At 48.6% G+C, this 22,163-nt stretch overlaps 1 pseudogene; it reads right to left on the reverse strand.

Moving 5' to 3' along the window:
- Positions 1-4,836: 4,836 nt before the first annotated feature.
- Positions 4,837-22,163, reverse strand: part of LOC101141165 (uncharacterized) — a 43,604-nt pseudogene continuing 26,277 nt past the window's right edge.

Below are 22,163 nucleotides of genomic sequence, written 5' to 3' on the forward strand. Positions count from 1 at the left end.
ATTTTCTTATACAAAATTGAGAACCCCACAGTGGGGTACCATTGTCCTCATAGGACAAAGACAAATAGTCAATATCTGGCAAGCATTATGTGCCTGACAGTGTTCCAACTGTGGCCTACTAATTTAACCCTCAGAAATAGTCCCATTTTACACATCTTACAGCGTAAATCTAGAGGGAAAAGTCAAGTAACTTCCCTAGGGTCCCACAATTGCTCAGTGAGTTCAGGCAGATGAGCAAACAAAGGCTTAGAGTTCAGTTGTCTGAGGCTACACTGCAAAACAGTGGATGAACCTGGAATACAAAGGCTCATTCACTGTCCAGCAGTAGAGTTTAAGTAGAGTTTAAGTTTTATTCTGGAAACATGAGAGTCACGGAACCACACAGAGGTGAGGAGTCTCTATCAGATGTGTTTGCAGTGAGGTCTCTCTGCACAATAGAGAAGGACTCATGGAACCAGTGGGACCAATTAAGAGACATTATGTTGGGAAGCCAAGGTGAGTGGATCATTTGAGGTCAGGAGTTCGAGACCAGCCTGGCCAACATGGTGAAACCCCACGTCTACTAAAAATACAAAAATTAGCCTGGCATGATGGCGGGCGCCTGTAGTCCCATCTACCCAAGAGGCTGAGGCAGGAGAATCGCTTGAACCCAGGAGGTGGAGGTTGCAGTGAGCCAAGATCACACCACTGAACTCCAGCCTGGGCAACAGAGAGATTCTGTCTCAAAAAAAAAGAGAGAGAGACATTATGTTCATCTGGAAGAACAGATAAGGCCAAAGGAAGTGGAAATGACTGAAGTGGACGAAAAGTTCTGTGATCATTTGGCAGAGAGAACAGAAAGTGCTAGAGGATTAGATGTGGAAGAACAGGGGAAGGAAAAGGAAAAACAGGCTGCTAAGGCTCTAGTTTGAAGGACTGGGTAAATAGCAGTGAATTTCTCCTACAAAGACAATGTAGGAAGAGGAACAGGTATGGGGAATAAGATAGTTTTCGGCTGGGTGCAATGACTCACGCCTGTAATCCCAGCACTTTGGAAGGCCGAGCTGGGTGGATTATGAGGTCAGGAGTTCGAGATCAGCCTGGCCAACATGGTGAAACCCCATTTCTACTAAAATTACAAAAATTAGCCGGGTGTGATGATGGGCACCTGTAATCCCAGCTACTCAGGAGACTGAGGCAGGAGAATTGCTTAAACCTGGGGGGCGGAGTTTGCAGTGAGCCGAGATTGTGCCACTGCACTCTAGCCTGGGTGACAGCGTGAGACTCTGTCTCAAAAAAAAAAAAAAAAACACCACATAGTTTTGGACTCTTAAGTATCGCATTGAAATGGAGCTCTCTGGTAGAAAGTTGGACAGAAACCTCTGTAGGCTAAGTCCATTCTGTGACATCACAACTCATGTTTAAAAAATACACCCACAAAGTCAAACCATTTAGGAAATTTCCTAAAATTTACATACTCAAATATGACAACTTTTTAGTTATTACTTTCTTAGAGCAACTTCGAATTTACAATCGTAGTGAATGAGGTGTCATGTAAAATAGAACTGTTATATAAAAACAATACTTGAATTTTATTCTCATCAGAGCATATAGAAAACAATTGACGCCATGGGTATGGCAGGGATTACTTTAAAAAGCTGTGCCTGATAAGGGGAATTGGAAAGAAAGGAGACTTGGGGGCTGGGTGCGGTGGCTCATGCCTGTAATCCCAACACTTTGGGAGGCCTAAGCAGGTGGATCACCAGAGGTCCGGAGGAGTTTGAGACCAGCCTGGCCAACGTGGTGAAACCCTGTCACTACTAAAAATACAAAAATTAGCTGGGCATGGTGGTGGGCACCTGTAATCCCAGCTATTTGGGAGGCTGAGGCAGGAGAATTGCTTGAACCCAGGAGACGGACGTTGCAGTGAGCCGAGATGGTGCCACTGCACTTCAGCCTGGGTGACAGAGCAAGACTCTGTCTAAAAAAAAAAAAAAAAAAAAAAAAAGAAAAGAAAGACTTGAGGAACAGGGAGATTTCAGTGGCATTAAGTAAAGCCTGCAAATGTGAGCAGGGAGTGTCAAGGTACCTGAGTGTTCATCAGAAATGGCTGATCGAGTGAGTCTCATCACAATGGAGCTGGTGTCTGCTTCTCATTTCTCTTAACGGCTGCACCTAGCACAGTACCTGGTCAACAGGGACTCAATACCTAATACCCCAAAGAACACAGTAAAATTCTGCCAGTTCAAACACACGTCCATACCCACCAACTTCCCTCGTGGAGTTTTACTTCTTTCACTTACTGTAATGTTTTGAAGTTCATCCCTCCTGTGACCTGTATCCACAGTTTCTTTTCTTTGTGTAACTGAGCAGTACTCCACTGTATGCACAGACCACATGGGTCTATCCATTCTCTAGCTGACGGACACTTCGGTTGTTTCCAGTTGCTGCCTATAGTGAATGAGGCTGCTGAGAACATTTATGTACACGTCTTTTTTGAACACATGCTTTCATTTCTTCTAGATAAATTCCTAGGGCTAGAATTGCTAGGTCAAGGGCTAGTTTACGCTTAACTTCTTTTTTTTGCCTTTCTTATTCATAGAAATTACACTGATACATAATATTGGACATTTCTATGAGGTGCATGTGCTGTTTGGTTCTGTGCATCCACCATGTCATCATCAAGTCAGGATATTTGGGGTACGGCCTTGAGTATTTATCATTTCTATGTGTTGAGTATATATTTCAAGTTCTCTCTTGTAGCTATTTTGAAATATACAACACATTATTGCTAACCATAGTCACCCTACTCTGCTATCCAACATTAGAACACATTCCTTGCATCTAACTGTAAGTGTATATTCATTGACCAACCTCTCTGCATTCCCTTCTTATACCCAGAGAAGGAGAGAGGAAGGAGGGAAAGGAGCTGTGGTTGGGCTGAATTAGGGCCCAGGGATGGCTGTGTCCCAGTCCCGGGACCTGTCCATGTGCTGTGTTGTGTGGCCTCAGGGACTTTACAGATGTGATGATGTTAAGGGGCCTGATGTGGAAGATGATCCTGGGTTATGTGGGTGGGTCCAAGGTGGGGTCTTTATAAGGGAAAGGAAGAGGCAGGAGGGTCAGAGTGACAGCAGGTGTGGGGCTGGAGGACAAGAAAGGGAGAGAAGGAGGGAGGGTGAGAGAAGACAGTTGGCAGGGAGAGAGAGAGAGAGAGAAGAGTGGGAGAGAGATTTGAAGATGCTGAGCTCTGGCTTTGAAGCTGGAAGAAGGGGCCAGGAGCCCAGGGCGTCCTCTAGAAGCTGGAAAAATCCTGGAAATGGATTCTCCCCAGAGCCCTCAGAAAGAGCCTGGCCCAGCTGGTACCCTGATTTTAGCACTCTACGATTCATTTTGGACGGCTGACCTCCAGACCAGGGACAGAACCAATGTGTGATGTTTTAGGGGTCATTTGTGACAGCAGCCACAGGAAAGTCAAACAGGAGCCATGGGAGAGACTCCCTAGGATGCCCCGAGGGTCCCTCCCTGGCCCCACCCACAGAAACATAGGCCTGACCACTGCTGGTGCCCCCACCCCTCTAACGCCCTGATGAGCAGGAACCATGCAGGAGGAGCTGGGTGTGGCGGGGCCATGTTCTCTCCCCGCAACACTTTCTTCTCAGAGAGGAGCTGGAGCCCCAGACCTTGGGAGCCTCACAGATATTCCCAACACAGGACCTGGTTTTCCATTTCCCAAAATGATGCTTCCTCCAAAGATGGCCAGTGACTCTCTGTGCCAAGCATCTGAGAAACTCTCCATGTCCTAGGGCTGCCAGGCAGTCAGCTGTGCACATGTTGGAGCCCAAATCCCATCAACAGTGAGGCCCTGGGTAAAACACATCCCCACTTTTAATTATGAGGAGATGCCTGGCCTCAGCATTGAGAACACCAACTTCCCTCGAGTGAAGACTTGTTTAATCTCTTAGAAATGATGGAGCACACCAGCCTGAACAACATGGTGAAACCCTGTCTGCAATAAAAACACAAAAATTAGCCGGGCATTGCAGCATCTACCTGTAATCCCGGCTACTCAGGAGGCTGAGGCAGGAGAATTGGTTGAACCTGGGAGACAGAGGTTACGGTGAACCAAGATCGAGCCATTGCAGTCCAGCCTGGGCGACAGAGTGAGACGCCATCTAAAAAAAAAAGAAAGAAATGATGGAGCACCTATTACTCTTCTTGCACAGGTTCCTGAGGAGCTCAGAGCCTATCTTTTGCAAGTGTCCTGAGCCTCTTGTAGGCCTTTCATGTGTGTTTCCTTTCTGGCTTCCTCCTGTTTTTCTCACACTTCTGAACCTGCTGTCACATGAAGAATCAAGGTGGGCCCAAAATGTAAGAGCTCATGAATTTGATGGTGTTGGAGTGTCCTGGACAGTCCAGCTCTCGGGGTGGGGAGTTGCGCAGAGAGGAACGAGGGCATTCCAGGGTCCAGGGCCAAAAGCAGAGGGACTCCAGGCCCAGAGTAGGATTTCCAGGCTGAGGAAAGAGAGGCTGTGGGTGGGTAGAGGGTCCAGACCAGGACAGGGACACAGGGTGTATCTGGAGGCTCAGCCAGAAATAGCTCCCTACAGAAAGCAGGCAGCAAGTTGGGGGTTGAGCTGCAAGGAGGAAGGGGAAGAGGGAGAGAATGGAGGGACTGGTGTCCAGTGAGCCGACTCCTATCCTGGCCTATTTCCCCAGGGGACACCCCTGGGAGACTGTGATCCTCTCCTCCAGGCTACTTTCCCACTGGTGCCAGGATTCCCCCAGTGCCACATTGAGAACCCAGGAGAAGCATTAGATTATATGAGAGATAAGAAATGAAGAGAGGCAGCAGGATTTCTGACTGACAAAGATATTTATTGAGGGTTTACTGGGTACAGGGAGAAGGGCTGAATGGCTTGGGATGCAGAGAGATCCGTCCCCTGGGATCCTGCAGCTCCAGGCCCCTGTGGGTGGGGTGGGGGCTGGGAACCTATGAACATTCTGCAGGGGCCACTGACTTCTCCACGGTGCTCCCTTCTTGCATAACCTGGCAGCTGTAGCTTCTGCGGGACCTCCACTGCTCGGGCGTCAGGCTCAGGTAGCTACTGGCCGCGTACTTGTTGTTGCTCTGTTTGGAGGGCGTGGTCTTCTCCACGCCCTGGGTGATGGGGGTACCATCTGCCTTCCAGGTCACCGTCAAGATTCCCGGATAAAGTTATTCATGAGACACACCAGTGTGGCCTTGTTGGCTTGGGGCTCCTCACAGGATGGCAGGAACAGAATGACTGACGGGGTAGTCTTGGGCTGACCTGTGTGGACAGAGGAGGGGGTGAGAGATGGCAGAGGGAGTGTGCGGTGTTGTGGAGCGCCTCTCTCTGTCTAAAGTCTCTGGGAGGGTTCATGGTGTGGCCGTCTGGCCCACCCAAGGCCTCTCCTTCCCTCCTCATTCCCTCCTTTCCACTGGAGCCCTCTGGAGAGCAGACAGCCCCGAGCCTTCCTAGGAACTCTTCCCAAGTCACCTTTCCCAGGTGTCCTTGCCCAGCCCTTTCCTCTGCAGCCTCGGTTTCCCTGTGTGCACCCAGGGCAGGCTGTGCTCCCTCCTTCCTGGTTTCTGGAGTCTGAGTTTGGAATCTAGGGGTCTCCCTCACAGCACACAAAACTGACCTGGCAGGGTGTGGGGAGGCCCAAGCCTGGCATGGCCTGGAGCTTCCCATCCCCTGGGGCATCAGGCTGTGCCCCAGCCTGGCCCACTCAGCTCTCCTGGTAAAGCGTGGGCTCCACCCAGAGACACCCTGGGGCTCTGCCGTCGCCCCATACCCACCAGCCCGACCACAGGACCCTTCACAGCAGCTGGGTTCTTGGGGCTGCTCCCCCAGAGTTCGGGGCACCACAGCCCCCATACCCACCCCAGCAGCCTCTGATGCCCCTGGACTTCACCTGGCAGCCATGGAGTTCTCTGCACCCCCATTTACTCCCCACTAGTCACCTTCTGAGTCTAAGGTGCCCTTCCTCAAATGAAGGCGGGAGGTCGACCCTTCAACAGACACCAGGCCCCAGAGGTGATGGGACTCCAGGGACAGACACATCTCTGCACTAAGAGACCCTCTCCTTTCTTGGGACTGTCCAGGGAGGGCTGGGCCTTGGGACCTCTCCCAGTTTCACCCATCCCTCTGTGTCCCCATGTCCTCACGACCCAGCAGAGGCCACAGAGCTACACCCTAGACCCAGAGCCCTCTCTGCCCCCCATTGGTCTCCCCTTGGGATGACCCCTGTGTCCACAGGCCCCCGTGTGGCCCTCCCAGCCTGGATGGGCATCCAGCCCTCAGCCTAGACCCTGGGGTCCCAGGGACTGTCTCTAAGGCCACCGTACGGCCCCTCATCAGAACCGGCCTCTGTCCCTCATTCAGACATGTGCCCTGCCCAATCCCAGCCCAGGCCCCAGGACCAGGCTGTGTCCCACTGTTGGAACCTGAAGGCGGCTGCTCCCACTGTGGGAGCCCCTCATGCCAGTTAACCTGAGACTAGCCCGCTTCCCCCAGACCCCATGGAGAAAGGAAGGGTTCCGTGCTTAAGGCTTGGAGGGCAAAGGGGAAGAAGCCCCAGAGAACGAAAACAGATTTTTGCAGAGACAGGAGAGGGTGCGACAGGCTAGGGAAAGTTGTGAGAGCCATGTACCAGTGAGCTGGGTCCCACTGCCAAACACATGCTTCACTGAATTATGCTTGGATTGAAACCCCTGGGGCCAGCACCTGGCGCCAGTCCAGGAGCCGCACTGGAGCAGGAACCTGCTGGGAGTGAGGGGCACAGGGCTGCAGTGTGCAGGCTGTGACCCAGGCACAGGGCAGGGGGGTGGCCAGTGTCCCAGTAGTGTCCCCCAGTAGTGTCTCTGTGCCTGTTCCCTGAGGCAGGTGCCGCCCACAGCCTTGGAGTCACCCCAGCATGTGTCCCCCTCTCTGAAGCTGTTGGTGCTGATGGCAACGCTGGGCCCAGTAGGTCCCAGCAACTCCCTGAGTGACACATCCCCTCAGGCAGCTGTGCCGTGTGGCTGAGGAGTCCTCAGCTGGCTTGGACCTGTCCACCTCACTTGGCCTCATTTTAAGGGCCTCTGAAATCTGCCACAAGTGTCTCCAGTCAAGCCAAGCTGACTTGCTCCCTGGACCAGGACACTGGGTCATTCCTGACTCAAGAGGAGAGTCCTCTGCTTTTGTATCTACCCATGGAGATGCAGCTCAGTCTCATGTTGTTCATGAAGCCTTTTCTGATCATTCATTCCGTCTGTCCGTCCATCCATCTGTCCATCTATTCATCTGTCTTTGCATCCATCTATCATCTGTCCATTCATCCATCTACCTATCCATCCATCCATAAATCCATCCTGTCTACCAGGCACTGTTTCATGTACTGGGGACATGGTGTGGTCCCCCAGGCTCTCACCCCCATCCATCCCAGGTCATGGCCAACAAGGCCCTCCTCATGGTCATGTCCAAGGTCCTTCTGCTGTACCTGGTGTCTCCGCTGGATGTGACACGGGGCTGGCCCCTCCCTCCAGTGACTCTTTTCCCCTTGGGGTCTGACTCCCCTTTCCTCTTCCCCTGGCATCTGTTTCTCCACGGCCCATGCCTGGCTGCTGACTCCCCAGACCCCCGCCCAGACCTCTTTCTTGGCCATCTTCACACTCTGTGACCCCCACTACTGCCCACATGGTGAGGCTGGAGTCTATCCCAGCTCCAAACCCTCTCAGCTCCTCAACTGCCTACTGACCATGCCCAGTGGGCTACCCAACAGGAGTCTCAAACTAATCACTTCCAGAGATGACCACCTTCCCCCAGCCCAGCTCATTTTCCATCTTCATCTCATCACAATGACCATGGGCGGTCTCAACCCCACAGCCAGAAACCTGGAGTCCCTGGACTCAGTCACCTCGCCTCCCACACTGAAATGGCTTCTGTGTACTTAGCTACTGCATCTAGACATTCCTTTTTTTTTCTTTGAGACAGAGCCTTGCTCTGTCACCCAGGCCGGCGTGATCTCAGCTCACTGCAACCTCAGCCTCCCACGTTCTAGACGATTCTCTTGTCTCAGCCTCCAGAGTAGCTGGGATTACAGGCATGCACCACCACACCCGGCTAATTTTGTATTTTTAGTAGAGGCGGGGTTTCACCATGTTGGCCAGGCTGGTCTCAAACTCCTGACCTCAGGTGATCCCCCCGCCTTGGCCTCCCAAAGTGCTGGGATTAGAGGCATGAGCCACCGCACCCGGTGACATTCCCTTTAAAGCTAAAAGAAGGCTCAATATAATTAAGAAACAATAAAACCACCTTCTGAGACTCTAAAACCACAAAAAGTGTGAACTTTGCTTTTCTGGATTTTAATCTCAAACTCTCTTTGGTACAAGGATTTGGCGTTGAACTGGGGCTTACTGGGTGCAAGTTCCCTGCCAGGGGTTCAGACCAGAGTGTTTCTACCTTAGAAGCTGGTCTAGTAATTGGTATTGGTTTTGTGTGGTAAATATAAGATTTTTTAAATTTATTTGTTGACACAGGGTCTCGCTCTGACACCCAGACTGGAGTGAAGTGGTGCCATCACAGCTCACTGCAGCCTTGATCTCCTGGGCTCAAGCGATCCTCCCACCTCAGCCTCCTGAGTAGCCGGGACCACAGGCATGTGCTACCACGCCCAGCTAATTTTCTTTTAATATTTTTTTGTAGAAATGGGGACTCACCATGTTGCCCAGGCTGGTCTCGAGCTCCTGGGCCTCCCAAAGTGCTGGGATAACAGGCCTGAGCCACTGCGCCCAGCCCGCCTGGCCTGGCCTTTTCTTTTTTTTTTTTCTTAAAACAGAGTTTTGCTCTTGTTGCCCAGGCTGGAGTGCAAAGGTGCGATCTTCCCTCACCGCAACCTCCGCCTCCCAGGTTCAAGCGATTCTCATGCCTTAGCCTTCTGAGTAACTGGGATTACAGGAACTTGCCGCCACACCTGCCTAATTTTTGTATTTTTAGTAGAGACAAGGTTTCTTCATGTTGGCCAGGCTGGTCTTGAACTCCTGACCTCAAGCGATCCGCCCTCCTCGGCCTCCCAAAGTTCTGGGATTACAGGCGTGGGTCACTGCGCTGGGCCTACAGCTCATTTCTTACCACATAAAGTTTTGCGCCTCTCCACAAAACTGCCATCAGGGATGTCCCCAGAAACCATTCATCCCAGGTGCCATGCAGAGAAGAGCTGCTTGTTCTCCCTTTCCCTTTACCTCTTCCATCTCACCTCATCTTGTTCATTCATTCATCCCTTTTCCATTCTCACTTTTAAGCGTTAACCTTTCAAAACCCTGTTTTCCCCTATAAGTAATGTATTGTAACTCCTGCAATCACCATATCCTTCTCCAACCCACCAAACTGCCATCCTGAGTTTATGGTAAGTCCATAAACTAAGAAGAAATGGGAAACATTCATTGCAAACCTGGCAGCCCCTCATCCACCCAACGTGACAGCACAGATCTTCTTGTCTTTGAAGACCCCTTTTTTTTTTTTAAGACAGGTCTCACTCTGTCACCCTGGCTCAAGTGCAGTGGTGTAATCATAGCTCACTGCAGCCCCCAACTCCTGTGCTCAGGAGATCTGCCTGCCTCAGCCACCCAAGCAGCTGGAACTACAGGAACACACCACCATACCTAGCTAATTTGCTTACTTTTTGTAGAGAAGCGGTCTTGCTATGCTTAGCAGGCTGGTCTCGAACTCCTGGCCTCAAACGATCCTCCCACCTTGGCCTCCCAAAGTGCTGGGATTACAGGGATGAGTCACCATGCCCAGTCTAAAGACTTTTAAATGCTGCCGTATTCAAGACGTGTTGAAACTCACCTGTATTCGATAAGCCTGCTTTTTGCAAGTGAGTAATATAAAACAGACTGAAATACCTTAAGCTTCTCAGGCTTTGTACCTTCCTAAAGTAAATCCATGAGGTCCAGTTTTTCCTTCCTCCTTGGCTATGAAACAGACAAGAAAAAGGCAAGCTAGCCATTTACATCTCACTATAGCAGACTCTCCTGTTTGCTTTTTGACTGTATTTGGGAAGCAGGGGCCTGACTGCTTTCCTACTTACTAAGCACAACTCACTTTTCCTAGGAAATCCTCAACACAACCTGCATGGATTAAACCACCTCCTCGCTTTGTTTCCAATATTCTTACAATCAAAGTGTCCAGAATGGGCAAGGCAACCTGAAAAAATGAGGACAGGTACATTATCCCATGAGCCAAACTGCCGCTTACACTGGTTAGTCATGAAATCGGCAAAATTCCAGATGAGCTCTCCAACCACGTATTTTCCGCGTTTTTGATCCAGACCCAGATGGTACTGCTCTAGCAGACTTTTCTGGTAGTCTTCACTGAACATCAGAGGTGGATCCTGGGATTCAAGGCAAAGAGAATTTAAGAGTCAGAACTGGCAGAATTGTAAATGTTAGATAAAAAATAAAGATCCACTTGATGGTGACCAAAATATCTGTCCTCGCAGGGGGCTGTAGTGACTGCAGGACTCACTGATGCTAGGGTAAAGACAGCCAGGGAATGATGTAACCCAGAGTTAAAAAGGAGGTTTAAAAAAACAACACATTAATTAGTAACTGCTTTATTTATAAATGTAATCTGATATTCACTTTTTCTTACTTTTCCATCTCTATCTGCTGGTACAGTCTTAAGGCTGAACTACGTTAGAAGTAAAAATATGACTTTGGGCCAGGTGCACTGGCTCATGCCTGTCATCCCAGCACTTTGGGAAACTGAAGTGGGAGGACTGCTTGAGCCTAGGAGTTCAAGACCAGCCTGGGAAACATAGCAAGACCCCATCTCTACAAAAAGTACAAAAATTAGCCAAGCATGATGGAACACACCTGTGCTCCCAGCTACTTGGGAGGCTGAGATGGGAGGACTGCTTGAGCCCTGGAAGTCGAAGCTGCAGTGAGCTGTGTTTCCACCACGGCACTCCAGCCTGGGTGACAGAGTGAGACCCTATCTTAAATAAATAAATAAATGTATGTATGTAAAATTAAATTAAACCAGGCTGGGCATGGCAGCTCAGGTCTGCAATCCCAGCACTTTGGGAGGTCGAGGCAGGAGGATCACTTGAGCCCAGGAGTTCAAGACCACCCTAGACAACCAGTGAGACCCAGTCTCTACAAAAAGTCTAAATATTAGCCACGTGTGGTGGCACATGCCTGCGGTTCCAGCTACTTGTGGGGCTGAGGAGGGAGGATCGTTTTGAGCCCAGGAGGTTGAGCAGTGAGCTGTGATAACGCCACTGCACTCCAGCCTGGGCAACAGAGTGAGGCTGTCTCAAAAAAAATTTTTTTTTTAATTAAGCTAAATAAATTAAGTTATCCTAGTCATATGTCAAGACCTCAATAGCCACATGGTCCCAAAACCTGTGGATGAAACCTAATTCCCAAAACCTGTGGATATTACCTTATACAACACAAGAGTGACTAATACCTTAAGTGGAAAAGTATGTTAAAGATTTTTTTTTTTTTTTTTTTTTGAGACAGAGTCTCACTCTGTTGCCCAGGCTGGAGTGCAATGGCGTGGTCTCAGCTCACTGCAACCTCCGCCTCCCAGGTTCCAGTGATTCTTGTGCCTCAGTCTCCTGAGACTACAGGTGTTCGCCACCATGCCCAGCTAATTTTTTTTGTACTTTTAGTAGGGATGAGGTTTCACCGTGTTGTTCAGGCTAGCCTCGAATTCCTGGCCTCAAGTGATCTGCCTGCCTTGGCCTCCCAAAGTGCTGGGATCACAGGTGTGAGCTACCCTGCCCGGCCTTTTTTGCATTTTTTTTTTTTTTTGAGAGGGAGTCTTGCTCTATCACCCAGGCCAGAGTGTGTGGCACAATCTCAGCTCACTGCAATCTCCACCTCCCAGGTTGAAGCGATTCTCCTGCCTCAGCCTCCTGAGTAGCTAGGACTACAGGCATGCGCCACCATGCCCGGTTAATTTTTGTATTTTTAGTAGAGATGCTGTTTTACTGTGTTGGCCAGGCTGGTCTCCAACTCCTGACCTCAAGTGATCCACCCTCCTTAGCCTCCCAAAGTGCTGGGATTACAGGCATGAGCCACCGCACCCGGCCTAAAGTATGTTAAAGATTTTGAGAGGAGGAGATGATCCTGGATTATCTAGATGTGCCCTGAATGTGACCACAGTGTCCTTGTAAGACAGACACACAGAGGAGAGGACACACAGCAGAGGAGAAACCAGTATGACCATGGAGACAGAGACTGGAGTGAGGCAGCCACAAGCCAATGAATGCTGGCAGCCACAGGAAGTGGGAAGAGACTGTGAAAATTGTCAAAATAGAGCTGCGGCCACACACAGTGGCTCACACCTGTAGTCCCAGCACTTTGGGAGGCCGAGGTGGGTGGATCACCTGAGGTCAGGAGTTCGAGACCAGCCTGACTAACATGGTGAAACCCCATCTCTACAAAAATACAAAAGTTATCTGGGGCATGATGGCGGGTGCCTGTAATCCAAGCTACTGGGGAGGCTGAGGCGGGAGAATTGCTTGAACCCAGGAGGCGGAGGTTGCAGTGAGCTGAGATTCCGCCACTGCACTCCAGCCTGTGCAACAGAACAAGACTCCATCTCAAAACAAAACAAAACAAAACAACAAAAAAAAAACTCTGAAAAATAGAGCCAGGGAAAGGCCACGAAGAGAGGACTCTCCTGCACAAGTGCCCCATTCTCGGCTGGGTGTGGTGGCTCATGCCTGTAATCCCAGCACTTTGGGAGGCTGAGGTGAGAGGATTGAGGTGAGAGGATTGCTTTAGTCCCGGAGGCTGAGGCTACAGTGAGCCTTGACAGTGCAACTGCACTCCAGCCCAGGTGACAGAGCAAGACCCTGCCTCAAAAACACAACTCACAACATTACACAAAGGCCATCACAACCTTACACAAAAAATACTTCTGCAAAGACATGTACCCAGGAGTGGCCTGTCCAGCCTCAGACTAGTGTCACCCTTATCACTGATCCTAGTAGCCAAGGATGATAATTCCAAAACAGTTATATACCAAAGCTAAGCTATGAGGAAGCAAACACATAAGAATGATATAATGGGCTGGGTGCAGTGGCTCATGCCTGTAATCCCAGAACTTTGGGAGGCTGAGGCGGGTGGATCACCTAAGGTCAGGAGTTTGAGACCAGTCTGGAGAACATGGTGAAACCCCGTCTCTACCAATAACACAAAAATCAGCCAGGCATGGTGGCACACTCTGGTAGTCCCAGCTACTCGGGAGGCTGAGGCAAGAGAACCTCTTGAACTGGGAGGTGGAGGTTGCAGTGAGCCAAGACTGCACCACTGCACCCCACTCCAGCCTGAATGACAAGAGCAAAACTCTATCTCAAAAAAAAAAAAAAAAAGGGTCTGGGAGCCAAGATGGCCGAATAGGAACAGCTCCAGTCTACAGCTCCCAGCATGAGTGACACAGAAGACAGTGATTTCTGCATTTCCAACTGAGGTACCAGGTTCATCTCACTGGGGAGTGCCGGACAGTGGGTGCAGGACAGTGGGTGCAGGACAGTGGGTGCAGCGCACCGTGCGTGAGCTGAAGCAGGGCGAGGCATCGCCCCACCCGGGAAATGCAAGCGGTCAGGGAATTCCCTTTCCTAGTCAAAGAAAGGGGTGACAGACGGCACCTGGAAAATCGGGTCACTCCCACCCAATACTGTGCTTTTCCAACGGGCTTAACAAACGGCACACCAGGAGATTATATCCCGCACCTGGCTCGGAGGGTCCTACGCCCACAGAGCCTCGCTCATTGCTAGCACAGTAGTCTGAGATCAAACTGCAAGGCGGCAGCGAGGCTGGGGGAGAGGCACCCGCCATTGCTGAGGCTTGAGTAGGTAAACAAAGCAGCCGGGAAGCTCGAACTGGGTGAGGCCCACCACAGCTCAAGGAGGCCTGCCTGCCTCTGTAGGCTCCACCTCTGGGGGCAGGGCACAGACAAACAAAAGGCAGCAGTAACCTCTGCAGACTTAAATGTCCCTGTCTGACAGCTCTGAAAAGAGTAGTGGTTCTCCCAGCACGCAGCTTCAGATCTGAGAACGGGCAGACTGCCTCCTCAAGTGGGTCCGTGACCCCTGAGTAGCCTAACTGAGAGGCACCCCCAGTAGGGGCAGACTGACACTTCACACAGCCGGGTACTCCTCTGAGATAAAACTTCCAGCAGAATGGTCAGGCAGCAGCATTTGCGGTTCACCAATATCCGCTGTTCTGCAGCGACTGCTGCTGATACCCAGGCAAACAGGGTCTGGAGTGGACCTCCAGCAAACTCCAACAGACCTGCAGCTGAGGGTCCTGACTGTTAGAAGGAAAACTAACAAACAGAAAGGATATCCACACCAAAAACCCATCTGTATGTCACCATCATCAAAGACCAAAGGCAGACAAAACCACAAAGATGGGGGAAAAACAGAGCATAAAAACTGGAAACTCTAAAAATCAGAGTGCCTCTCCTCCTCCAAAGGAATGCAGCTCCTCACCAGCAATGGAACAAAGCTGGACGGAGAATGACTTTGACGAGTTGAGAGAAGAAGGCTTCAGAAGATCAAATTACTCGGAGCTAAAGGAGGAAGTTCGAACCAATGGCAAAGAAGTTAAACACCTTGAAAAAAAATTAGACGAATGGCTAACTAGAATAACCAATGCAGAGAAGTCCTTAAAGGACCTGATGGAGCCAAAAACCACAGCACAAGAACTACGTGACGAATGCACAAGCCTCAGTAGCCGATGCGATCTACTGGAAGAAAAGGTATCAGTGATGGAAGATGAAATGAATGAAATGAAGCGAGAAGTTTAGAGAAAAAAGAATAAAAAGAAATGAACAAAGCCTCCAAGAAATATGGGACTATGTGAAAAGACCAAATCTATGTCTGATTGGTGTACCTGAAAGTGACGGGGAGAATGGAACCAAGTTGGAAAACACTCTGCAGGATATTATCCAGGAGAACTTCCCCAATGTAGCAAGGCAGGCCAACGTTCAAATTCAGGAAATACAGAAAACGCCACAAAGATACTCCTCAAGAAGAGCAACTCCAATACACATAATTGTCAGATTCACCAAAGTTGAAATGAAGGAAAAAATGTTAAGGGCAGCCAGAGAGAAAGGTCGGGTTACCCACAAAGGGAAGCCCATCAGACTAACAGTTGATCTCTCAGCAGAAACCGTACAAGCCAGAAGAGAGTAGGGGCCAATATTCAACATTCTTAAAGGAAAGAATTTTCAACCCAGAATTTCATATCCAGCCAAACTAAGCTTCATAAGTGAAGGAGAAATAAAATACTTTACAGACAAGCAAATGCTGAAAGATTTTGTCACCACCAGGCCTGCCCTAAAAGAGCTCCTGAAGGAAGCACTAAACATGGAAAGGAACAACTGGTACCAGCCACTGCAAAAGCATGCCAAATTGTAAAGACCATCGAGGCTAGGAAGAAAGTGCATCAACTAGCGAGCAAAATAACCAGCTAACATCATAATGACAGGATCAAATTCACACATAACAATGTTAACCTTAAATGTAAATGCACTAAATGCTCCAATTAAAAGACACAGACTGGCAAATTGGATAAAGAGTCAGGACCCATCAGTGTGCTGTATTCAGGAAACCCATCTCACGTGCAGAGACACACACAGGCTCAAAATAAAGGGATGGAGGAAGATCTACCAAGCAAATGGAAAACAAAAAAAGGCAGGGGTTGCAATCCTAGTCTCTGATAAAACAGACTTTAAACCAACAAAGATCAAAAGAGACAAAGAAGGCCATTACATAATGGTAAAGGGATCAATTCAACAAGAAGAGCTAACTATCCTAAATATATATACATCCAATACAGGAGTGCCCAGATTCATAAAGCAAGTCCTTAGTGACCTACAAAGAGACTTAGACTCCCACACAATAATAATGGGAGACTTTAACACCCCACTGTCAACACTAGACAGATCAACGAGACAGAAAGTTAACAAGGATATCCAGGAATTGAACTCAGCTCTGCACCAAGCGGACCTAATAGACATCTACAGAATTCTCCACCCCAAATCAACAGACTATACATTCTTTTCAGCACCACACCACACCTACTCCAAAACTGACCACATAGGTGGAAGTAAAGCACTCCTCAGCAAATGTAAAAGAACAGAAGTTACAACAAACTGTCTCTCAGACCACAGTGCAATCGAACTAGAACTCAGGATTAAGAAACTCACTCAAAACCGCTCAACTACATGGAAACTGAACAACCTGCTCTTGAATGACTACTGGGTACATAACAAAATGAAGGCAGAAATAACGATGTTCTTTGAAACCAACGACAACAAGGACACAACATACCAGAATCTCTGGGACACGTTCAAAGCAGTGTGTAGAGGGAAATTTATAGCACTAAATGCCCACAAGAGAAAGCAGGAAAGATCTAAAATTGACACCCTAACATCACAATTAAAACAACTAGAGAAGCAAGAGCAAACAGATTCAAAAGCTAGCAGAAGGCAAGAAATAACTAAGATCAGAGCAGAACTGAAGGAAATAGAGACACAAAAAACCCTTCAAAAAAAAATCAATGAATCCAGGAGCTGGTTTTTTGAAAAGATCAACAAAACTGATAGACCGCTAGCAAGACTAATAAAGAAGAAAACAGGGAAGAATCAAATAGATGCAATAAAAAATGATAAAGGGGATATCACCACCGATCCCACAGAAATACAAACTACCATCAGAGAATACTATGAACGCCTCTACGCAAAAAAAAAACTAGAAAATCTAGAAGAAATGGATAAATCCCTAGGCACATACACCCTCCCAAGACTAAACCAAGAAGAAGTTGAATCTCTGAATAGACCAATAACAAGCTTTGAAATTGAGGCAATAATTAATAGCTTACCAACCAAAAAAAGTCCAGGACCAGACGGATTCACAGCTGAATTCTACCAGAGGTACAAGGAGGAGCTTGTACCATTCCTTCTGAAACTATTCCAATCAATAGAAAAAGAGGGAATCCTCCCTAACTCATTTTATGAGGCCAGCATCATCCTGATACCAAAGCCTGGCAGAGACACAACAAAAAAAGAGAATTTTAGACCAATATTCTTGATGAACATTGATGCAAAAATCCTCAATAAAATACTGGCTAACCGAATCCAGCAGCACATCAAAAAGCTTATCCAGCATGATCAAGTGGGCTTCATCCCTGGGATGCAAGGCTGGTTCAACATACGAAAATCAATAAATGTAATCCAGCATATAAACAGAACCAAAGACAAAAACCACATGATTATCACAATAGATGCAGAAAAGGCCTTTGACAAAATTCAACAACACTTCATGCTAAAAACTCTCAATAAATTAGGTATTGATGGGACATATCTCAAAATAATAAGAGCAATCTATGACAAACCCACAGCCAATATCATACTGAATGGACAAAAACTGGAAGCATTCCCTTTGAAAACTGGCACGAGACAGGGATGCCATGCCCTCTCTCACCACTCCTATTCAACACAGTGTTGGAAGTTCTGGCCAGGGCAATCAGGCAGGAGAAGGAAATAAAGGGCATTCAATTAGGAAAAGAGGAAGTCAAATTGTCCCTGTTTGCAGATGACATGATTGTTTATCTAGAAAACCCCATCGTCTCAGCCTAAAATCTCCTTCAGCTGATAAGCAACTTCAGCAAAGCCTCAGGATACAAAATCAATGTGCAAAAATCACAAGCATTCTTATACACCAATAACAGACAAACAGAGAGCCAAATCACGAGTGAACTCCCATTCACAATTGCTTCAAAGAGAATAAAATACCTAGGAATCCAACTTACAAAGGATGTGAAGGACCTCTTCAAGGAGAACTACAAACCACTGCTCAATGAAATAAAAGAGGATACAAACAAATGGAAGAACATTCCATGCTCATGGATAGGAAGAATCAATATCGTGAAAATGGCCATACTGCCCAAGGTAATTGATAGATTCAATGCCATCCCCATCAAGCTACCAATGACTTTCTTCACAGAATTGGAAAAAACTACTTTAAAGTTCATATGGAACCAAAAAAGAGCCCACATTGCCAAGTCAATCCTAAGCAAAAAGAACAAAGCTGGAGGCATCATGCTACCTGACTTCAAACTATACTACAAGGCTACAGTAATCAAAACAGCATGGTACTGGTACCAAAACAGAGATATAGACCAATGGAACAGACCAGAGCCCTCAGAAATAATGCCGCATACCTACAACTATCTGATCTTTGACAAACCTGACAAAAACAAGCAATGGGGAAAGGATTCCCTATTTAATAAATGGTGCTGGAACAACTGGCTAGCCATATGTAGAAAGCTGAAACTGGATCCCTTCCTTACACCTTATATAAAAATTAATTCAAGATGGATTAAAGACTTACATATTAGACCTAAACCATAAAAACCCTAGAAGAAAACATAGGCAATACCATTCAGGACATAGGCATGGGCAAGGACTTCATGTCTAAAACACCAAAACCAATGGCAACAAAAGTCAAAATTGACATATGGGATCTAATTAAACTAAAGAGCTTCTGCACAGCGAAAGAAACTACCATCACAGTGAACGGGCAACCTACAGAATGGGAGAAAATTTTTGCAACCTACTCATCTGACAAAGGGCTAATATCCAGAATCTACAATGAACTCAAACAAATTTACAAGAAAAAAAACAAACAACCCCATCAAAAAGTGGGCAAAGGATATGAACAGACACTTCTCAGAAGAAGACATTTATGCAGCCAAAAGACACATGAAAAAATGCTCATCATCACTGGCCATCAGAGAAATGCAAATCAAAACCACAATGAGATACCATCTCACACCAGCTAGAATGGCGATCATTAAAAAGTCAGGAAACAACAGGTGCTGGAGAGGATGTGGAGAAATAGGAACACTTTTACACTGTTGGTGGGACTGTAAACTAGTTCAACCATTGTGGAAGTCAGTGTGGTGATTCCTCAGGGATCTAGAACTAGAAATACCATTTGACCCAGCCATCCCATTACTGGGTATATACCCAAAGGATTATAAATCCTGATGCTATAAAGACACATGCACACGTATGTTTATTGCGGCACTATTCACAATAGCAAAGACTTGGAACCAACCCAAATGTCCAACAATGATAGACTGGATTAAGAAAATGTGGCACATATACACCATAGAATACTATGCAGCCATAAAAAATGATGAGTTCATGTCCCTTGTAGGGACATGGATGAAGCTGGAAACCATCATTCTCAGCAAACTATCACAAGGACAAAAAAACAAACACCACCATGTTCTCACTCATAGGTGGGAAATGAACAACAAGAACACATGGACACAGGAAGGGGAACATCACACACCAGGGACTGTTGTGGGATGGGGGGAGGGGGGAGGGATAGCATTAGGAGATATATCTGATGCTAAATGATGAGTTAATGGGTGCAGCACACCAACATGGCACATGTGTACATATGTAACAAACCTGCATGTTGTGCATATGTACCCTAAAACTTAAAGTATAATAATAAAATTAAAAAAGAAAAAAAAAAGAATGATATAATGGGGTCCGGCATTCTGGCTCATGCCTGTACTCCCAGCACTTTGGGAGGCCAAGGCAGGCAGACCACCTGAGGTCAGGAGTTCAAGACCAGCCTGGCCAACATGGTGAAACCCTGGCTTTACTAATAATACCAAAACAATTTAGCCAAGCATGGTGGTGGGCGCCTGTAATCCCAGCTGGTGGAAGGCTGAGGCAGGAGAATCACTTGAACTCAGGAGGTGGAGGAGGTTGCAGTGAGCCAAGACCACACCATTGCACTCCAGCCTAGGCAACAGCGAGACTCCATCTCAAAAAAAAAAAAAAAAAAAAAGATATAATGGACTCTGGGTACTCAAGGGGAAGAGTGGAAGGGGAGGGGGATGAGGGATAAAAGACTACACACTAGATACAGTGTACACTGCTTGGGTGATGAGTGTACCAAGATCTCAGAAATCACCACTAAAGGCCAAGTGCAGTGGCTCATGCCTATAATCCCAGCACTTTGGGAAGCTGAGGCAAGTGGATCAATTACGGTCAGGAGTTCAAGACCAGCCTGGCCAACAGGATGAAACCCCGTCTCTACTAAAAAGATAAAAGTTGGCTGGGTGTGGCGGCTCATGCCTGTAATCCCAGCACTTTGGGAGGCCAAGGCGGGTGAATCACCTGAGGTCAGGAGTTCAAGACCAGCCTGGTCAATACAGTGAAACCCCATCTCTACTAAAAATACAAAAATTAGGCGGGTGTGGTGACGCATGCCTGTAATCCCAGCTACTCAGGAGGCTGAGGCAGGAGAATCGCTTGAACCTGGAAGGTGGAGGCTGCAGTGAGGCGAGATCACACCACTGTACTCCAGCCTGGGTGACACAGCGAGACTCTGTCTCGGGAAAAAAAAAATTAGCTGGGCATGGTGCTACATGCCTGTAATCCCAGCTACTTGGGAGGCTGAGGCATAAGGATCACTTGAACCAGGGAGGTGGAGGTTGCAGTGAGCTGAGATCTCGCCACTGCACTCCAGCCTGGGTGAAAGAGCGAGACTCCATCTCACAATAAATAAATAACTAAAAATAAAAAGAGAAATAAGTAAAAATAACAACCAAACGACAAAACAGTGCAGTCTATTCAAAGAGACAGAGACTCTTAGAACTGACAAAAAGGGCCCTGTTGGGCTCTAGGAGACCCACACCCTGCTCTCGGGATCACCGTCACCTACCCAGAGGTTACTGAGAGAGTCCAAAGAACAAGTGGCTCTATGCACCTGGGACACCTGTGCCCAGGCAGCCTGCTTACATGTGGGGAAACTGAGTCTCAGAGGGGCTAAGGTATTGCCGAGGTCCACTTGCCTGGTTTCCAGGGCCCATGCCCCCAAGCCCTGCCCTGCTCATCTCCCAATCTCCAAGCAGGGCTTGGCATCCGCAGCTGAACAGGCCTGGCGTACACATGGTTGTCAGGTTCCTTGGAGGCCGAGGGCAGCCAGAGATAGAGGCCAACAATGACCAGCACCAGGACCACGGCCAGCAGACCCAGCACCACTAACTTCATCTTCATGGCTCTGCTGCATCCACGGGGCAAGGAGCAGGGTCAGGCACAGCCTCAGACACTCCCTGGCACCTCCCCAACAGAGCACAGTCTAAAGTCGGGCCTCAGAAACACAAGCTCAGTGTCTCCTTCTCGCCTCCCAGAATGTGTGCATGCTGTCCAGTCCTGGGAGTGGGCGCCTCCAAGGAGGAGTAGAGGCAGGGAAGGAGCAGGAGCTGCCAGAGAACCCATAAGCTTACCTAGTCCCAGAGGGGACAAGAGGCCAGCCAGGGGGTGCCCAGCAGCCCTGGGGGACAGTGGAAGGCATCTACACAGGGTGCAGGACAGGCAGGCCTCTCACAGAGGTCCAGCCTAGCAAGGAGGATGGGGAGGCTGACGTCACAGCAGCAAGGAGGCACACAGTGACTCCGTACAGTAACTCAGCCTGTCACCAGGTGACTAAACTTCATGCAGCCCTGGGAGGGCCCCGGGTGGGAGGTGTTGTGAGCCGGGGAATAGGGTTCCCACTTCCCAGGCTCAGTTCCTTCCAAAGGGCGCTGTCTGCCCACGAGCCCCCCCAGTGAGCCCCAGGCTGGGTCCCTCTCTGGCTCTCCCTGTCCCTGTTCAGAACATCTGAACTCACAGCCAGTGTCCCAGAGATGGCTCTGGAGGCGGTGGAGTAGGGGTGCCCCTGGCACTAGGCCAGAACCCAGCCTAAGGGGCCTCACCACACGCTGCTGTCAATGCTAAAGGTGTGTTCCGGGAACATGGCCTGGGGCCCTGAGTGCAGACTGGTTCTGCTGCCTGTCCAGAAACATTAGCACCCCAGGCCCAAGGAACAACCTGAACAGCCCAGAAAGGCAGGGCCCAGAGAGGGCCTGAGCTGGCCCAAGCTCACACAGCCCAGCAGTGCAGGCTTGGCCACTTGGTAACTGCCCCAAGTTACTGCATGTTTCTGACCAGCCCACCAAGAAGTCTGAGCCAGGAACAGCCGCGGGCCCAGCCCAGGGGACCTTGGACACTTCTGCCCATTCCCCTGTGGCCCTTATCTGCCAAGGATACGGGCCAGAGGCTCCCTGAGTCATGGCTTCCTCCCCT

This window comes from Gorilla gorilla, chromosome 23 (assembly GCF_029281585.2).
Source record: "Gorilla gorilla gorilla isolate KB3781 chromosome 23, NHGRI_mGorGor1-v2.1_pri, whole genome shotgun sequence".
Classification (NCBI taxonomy): domain Eukaryota; kingdom Metazoa; phylum Chordata; class Mammalia; order Primates; family Hominidae; genus Gorilla; species Gorilla gorilla.